We start from the raw sequence: 6633 nt of genomic DNA on the forward strand, positions 1-6633 counted from the left end.
GTACATGATTCACCCCAGGATTGATGGAACTGGTCAAAACTCTCTGAGTGATGGACAGAAGACCTAAATAGACATTTCCCCAGAGAAGACATTCAGATGGCCAAAAGACACATGAAAAGATGCTCAGCATCACTAATTGTCAAAGACATGCAAATTAGAACTACAATGAGGTATCACCTCACACGGGTCAGAATGGCCATCATCAAAAAGTCCACAAACGATAAGTGCTGCAGAGGCTGTGGAGGAAAAGGGGACACTCTTTCACTCTGGTCATGGACCTACACGCTCCTGGGAGTGCAGTTCGGCGCAGCCACCCTGGAAAACAGTATGGAGTTTCCCTTAAAAACTAAAAATAGCTCTTTCCTCAGCTGCCGCCAAGGTGCTCAGTTCTTCCAAGGGAGCCAAGGCCGCGTTGGGGCGAGGCCCTCACTTCCTCCGGGACCAGCACGGCGCCCAGCAGCACCCGCCCACAGCTCTCCCGTGCCACGGCCTCGGCCCAAGCTCGCCTACATCTACCCGGCCCTCACCATGCACGACAATGAGGTGATGGTAACGGAGGGTAAGGTCGACGCCCTCATTAAGGCAGCCGGGTGTGAATGCTGAACCTGTCTGGCCAGGCTTGTTTGCAAAGGCTCTGGTGAGTCTCTATATCGGAGTCTCGTCTGCAACGTTGGGGCTGGGGGTGGAGGTCCCGCCCCAGCACGAGGGGGACCCGCCCCCTCCACCACTGCTGTCCCCGCTGAGGACGAGAAAGTGGAAGCAGAGAAAGAAGAGTCCGAGGAGTCTGATGACGACGTGGGCTTTGGGCTTTTTGACTAAACGTCTTTAGTAACACATTCAGTAAAAAGCTGAGCTCTTTGCTGTGGTTGGTCTTGCTAAAAAAAAAAAAAAAAAAAACAAAAAAAAAAACAAGGAAAAAAATTAAAATTAGACCTCCCCTATGATCCAGTAATCCCACTCCTGGGCATATGTCCAGAGGGAAACTTAATTCAAAAAGAGACATGCACCCCAATGTTCATAGCAGCACTATTTACAATAGCCAAGACATGGAAGCAACCTAAATGTCCATCAACAGATGACTGGGTAAAGATGTGGTATATTTATACAATGGAATACTACTCAGCCATAAAAAGGAATAAAATAATATCATTTGCAGCAACATGGATGGACCGGGAGATCATCATACTAAGTGAAGTAAGCCAGACAGAGAAAGACAAATATCACATGTTATTACTTATATGTGGAATCGAAAACAAAAGATACAAATGAACTTATTTACAGAACAGAAATAAACTCACAGACATAGAAACTTATAATTATGAAAGGGGAAAAGTGGGGAGAGATAAATCAGGAATTTGGGATTAACAGATAAACACTTCTATATACACAATAGATTAACAAGAACCTACTGCAGGACATAGGGAATTATATTCAAGATCTCATAATAACCTATAATGAAAAGAATCTGAAAAGGAATATATGTATATTTGTATGTATAACTGAATCACTTTACTTACATCTGAAACATTGTAAATCAACTGTACTCCCATTTAAAAAAATTCTTTCTCCTTTTAAAAAAATTTGCATCATTTAAATTAGAAATACATCAGTTGAAGGAATTATATTGGACTGACAATCTAAACTACACTCTACCCTAGCTGCTAGGTCACAGAACTATGTAAATTCTTTAATACCTTCAATCATCTGAAGCACAAGTTAACACAGTAACGTTCTGAGCAGGGAGGAGGGGCTTGCTCAGCGGTGGCGTGTGTGCCTAGCATGTGCGAGGCCCTGGGTTCAATAAAGCTAACTGTTCTCCCCCAGTATCTTTCTCAGCTGAACACTGCAGCCACTCTCATTGACAGAAACGTTGAATCCACGGAGGCTCACATGGTGCTGTATTTGTGTCTGACTCTAAAATTTTCAAAAGTGCCCTGGAAAAGCCCTCTGATTTGGGGGCATGATCAACAGGCTTTGTTCGTCCACTCATCAAGGGAACCCATCTTCCTTGGCATGGTATTTTCTGGGAAGAAAATAATGTCATTCCCCCAGGTTTGTCGTTCAGACTTCTTTGCGCCAGCTGGGCGGCCGACGGACAGCGGGAAGGCAGCTCTCATGGTCCTGAGGCTGGAGGCCCGGGCCGCGGGGGGCCTCCTCCCGGCCTGCAGCTGCACCTTCCCGCTGTATCCTCATGTGGGGGCAGGTGCCAGAGCTCTGTGGGGTTTTTTGGTTTTGGGGGGCTTTTTTTGAGTTACAGGCAGTTTACCATGTTGTGGGGTGTCTTTTACAAGAATGCTAATCCCATTGGAGAAGACGCCACCCTCATGACCTGAGCACCTCCCAGTGGCCCCGCCTGGCCCCATCAGTTAGGGTTTCAGCATATGAATTTTGGGGGGACACAAACCTTCAGACGACGGCAGACTGCGTTTCAGTCTGTAGGTCCGGAACTTCTAACAGGTAGACCGGCACCACAGCGGGAAGGACCCTGAGGGCGCATGTGAGGCCGAGCGCGATGAACCTCCTACCCCCAGGACGCCACAGCCCCGGTTTCGACCTGAATCCCTGACATTTGCTTTTAAAAAGTTAAATGAGCTGATTGTTTATTCCTATAAGTAATCGTTATAATGTGAAATCTACGAATCTTTGAAGAATAAATTACAAAGCTTCCATCTGGGCTCGGAGCTTTCATTTTACCAATTTAAAAGCAACTTCCATCATGGCTGAAAGTCGTGGACGCCAGACATGTGTTTGATAAATCCAGTAAAAACACACACACCACTCTCTGAGCAAGACGTAAAAACATCAGTCGGGCACCCAGATGATCTATTTCCTCTACGACTCATCACCACATGTGGAAACCTCCAGAAGTTCAGGGCCAGGGAGCCAGAGCATAAATCCAGTCAAAGCTGCTTCCTCTCTCCTTGGCCTGAACACCCCTTCAAATCTTTCATTTTCCTGAGGTTTCGCTTTTGTACCAGTTTAACTTTGAATTTATGTGGCACTTTAACTTTGAATTTAACTCTACATTGTCTAGGCAAACCTAATATTTGCAAATGAGAGAGATTTGAGGAGGTGAAGTCCGTACCCTCCAGGACGGCATGTTTTTTAATCTTGAGATTTCAAACTGCTAGTCTTCAGTTCTTATGCTCATCCCCAAGCGTGTTAATACTGGGCTACTTTGTTCCCTGGTCAAAGGAAGATGTGAGACTTGACCCACAGCTGAGAGCTGTGCTCACATTTCAGTTGCACCTCAGACACCGTAGCCTTCAGGAAGGTGCCCACTGCTCTCTCAAACCTAGAAAGTCAAGCTGTTCTTACTGATTTAGCCAAAGGGGGTGTCATGACACCCACCCCTATTCCCAGGATGGCCCTAAGGATGAGTAAATTGGTCCAAATAGAACAGTCATATTATGTGAAACTGGTGGTGAGTTTTATAATAGCATTTAAGTGCTTTTTAAAAAATTAGTTGGTGTGTGCTGCTTCAAGTCCAAATTCCCAAAAAAAGAGCCGTTCTCACAATGTTTGCAGCTCAGTGCTCACCATATCAGGAGCTCTTAGATCACACATTCGATTGTGAAATGCCAGACAACACTGTCTTATTGACGCCTGAAATTTGAGGCTGACTTGTACCTATTTCTTCTCTTCCTATGCAAAATATGTAAATGCAGATCCTTTGCTAAGAATACGATGTTTTCAGTGTTTGAACTAATCAAAATCTAACAGTGAAATAAAATTGAGAGTGCTCCTAGTTTTGTGTGGCAATGTACCCAGTTAAAAACACTTTTTTCCCTAGACACACCATGGCCTATCCTGGCCAATGAGATGTATGTAGAAGTCTCTGAGTGACACTTCTAGAAAGTTTTGTTATCCTGATCAAACAGTAGAGTTGACATGGGCCTTTCATCCTTTCCCTCCCTTCTCATTCCCATCTGGAATGCATCCACAACAGCTGGAGTTATGGCAACCGCTTTAACACCAGACATCCACCAAGTTGGAGGAACAGGTCAATAGAAGAAGTTGAGTCCCTGTCAGTATCTTTGACAGGATTCAATGCAAATTCACCTCATCGATAGGACTTGATCGAAGAAATCTTACCTCTAACACCAGAATGCTTATTTCCCAAACTCTAGAGGCTACATTCTGATCAAATGGTTTCCCTAATTAGAGCTCATTAACACGTGCTCTTTGTGCAGAATAATCAATGCAACAGAAGTATAGAAATGGGGGGGGGGCAGGAGTATGGCTTAGCGGTAGAATGCGTGCTTAGCATGCATGAGGTCCTGGGTTCAGTCCCCAGTATCTCCATTAAAAAAAAAAAATAGCAATAATAAAATAAATAAATAAACCTAATTACCTCCTCACCCCCCCCAACAAAAGCAAACAGAAATAGAGAACATTAATTCGATTCAAAGTCTTATTCTATGTACTGTAGAATATAGAGTCCTTGCACTTAAGAAACTCAGTCTAGTTGGAATGAAAAGCAATAAATGAAGAGAATTACTGAAATAAAAATAGCAGATCAAGTTAAGAATAGAAAAGACTTCGTAAGACAGAAGCAGATTAATCTCTTTTTTTTTAAAAGCTGTAGAGATGAGAGCGTTACAGATGCTTGAAGCAGGAATAGTGCCCTTTAACCAAGACTTGAAAGAAATAATGGGCATTGGAGGTTTTTAAAATCTTCTGGCCACAACAGCATTTGAAGTACCCTTGCTCTTTCAAACACATAGCAATTACAAATAAAATACAGAAATTAAAAAGAAAGTGACAGAACCCACTTCAGAAATGAGGAAAGGGCACCACAGAAGAAACAAAACAGCGAGTCTGACTAGAGCCACGAGCCTGCCGGTGCCGCCGGTGCTGGTGGCCAGAGGTGGGTTCCTGCAGGTCGGACAGAACCAGATGTTCTTTTTCTCACACGACGGGCCAGGCCAGGCATGGGGCCAGGGGCTGGGAAGACGCTCTGTGCCGGCAGATAAGGAGACAATACTGAACACTCCCTAAAGTAACAGATGTGAACAAGCATCTGATCTAAAAAACCTCAAAGCTCAGACACGGCCTCCTGACCAAAAATTAAACAAGCCACCTTCTGACCCAGTAACTGAATCTGCACGTCCTTGCTTTGACCTGGGATGGGTGTCCCCAAGATAACATTATAAACCTGGTCTGGACGAAGGCCCAGAGATCCTGGTGGACAGAACTGAAAAGCAATAGATAAGGAGGAGTAAGAACAGAAAAAGAAAAGAAAAATATATGTAAGTAAACCTAAAACTAAAAAAAAAAAAAACCACTAAAACTCACCATTTAAAATAAGCCTGAAAAATCTAAGTTCCAAAAACTATGCAAAAATCTAGTAAAAATATGATGGCCATCAAATTTTAAAATGGAAATAAATAAATTCCAGGTAAAAATAATGGGATGGGCTGATATCGCTCAGTGGCAGAGCACATGTTCAGTTTGTGTGAGGTCCCCCCCAAAAGTAATAAATAAAAAACGGGATGGAAGAGGAGAATATTGACTTTAAAAATATACTTAAGTGCTTAAAGAAAAACGTGCAATAGCTTCTATTAAAAGAAAGTAAGAAATTATTGGGGAGGAAGGGACAAGATTAAGGCATAAACAGGCATTAATTATTTTTAAAAACCATTCAAAAATCTTGGAAATAAAAAAATGCAGTTAAGTAAATTTTAAAAAGAAAACCCGAGTGGATACATGTTAAGATGAAAACAGTCAGAGACTAAATGAGAGACCTGGGACCCGCTGCTGATGAAGGTACCCAAAATACAACCAAAAGAAATGAAGAGTTCACGTTTAACACGTGGAAATCCAGTGAAGATCTGAGGATGAGTTCAGGTGACGTCCTCAGCCAGGCACTACTGACGTCTGCAAGGGGCAGTTCTCTATCGTGGGGCTGCCCTCGGCTTCGTAGGCATTTAGCAGCACCCCTGGCCTCCACCCAGGAGAAGTCAGGAGCAGCCCCTAGTTGTGACAACAAAAATGTTTCTAGACATAGTCAAATCTCCCCTGTGGGGGCAAAAGTGCCTCCTGTTGAGAATCAGGGCTGCAGCATAGGTCCACAGCAGGTTACAGAAAAGACACGGATGGGAGGGCCTGGGGGGTGGCAAGGGCCCATCAGTAGCCAGCGCTCAGATGAGCCACGCACCCCAAGTACGCAGCAGGACACGAGCATCTGAACTGGGCACGTTACCTTTTCCTGCTTTTTAAAATTAGGATGTAACCGACACGTAACATTACATTCGTTTCCGGTATACGCGGTAATGGTGTAATGTTTGTGTATATTGTGAGATGATCAGAGTAATAAATCTGGTTAACATCCATCACCACACACAGTTGCAATTTCTTGTCTTGGGATAAGAACTTTTCAGATTTACTCTCTTAGCCATTTTCAAATATCCAATAGATTGCTGTTAACTAGGGTCACCATACGACACTACATGTATGTTTGTGTATGTATTATATGTACATACCCCATACTACACAAACACATGCTCCAACTTAGCTCGAGGCTGCGAGCATTCGCAGCAGAGACTAGACCAGGTCCAAGCCACCGTGTAGCCCAGAGTCATACCACTGAATTTCCTCCTTCTGTGTGGAGAATTCTCCCAACCTAGATTT

At 43.7% G+C, this 6633-nt stretch overlaps 1 pseudogene; it reads left to right on the plus strand.

The window, feature by feature from the left end:
• The first annotated feature begins 327 nt into the window (after positions 1-327).
• LOC105066870 (large ribosomal subunit protein P1-like) lies at positions 328-819 on the plus strand (annotated as a pseudogene).
• The last annotated feature ends 5814 nt before the right edge of the window (positions 820-6633 follow it).

This window comes from Camelus bactrianus, chromosome 35 (assembly GCF_048773025.1).
Source record: "Camelus bactrianus isolate YW-2024 breed Bactrian camel chromosome 35, ASM4877302v1, whole genome shotgun sequence".
Lineage (NCBI taxonomy): Eukaryota > Metazoa > Chordata > Mammalia > Artiodactyla > Camelidae > Camelus > Camelus bactrianus.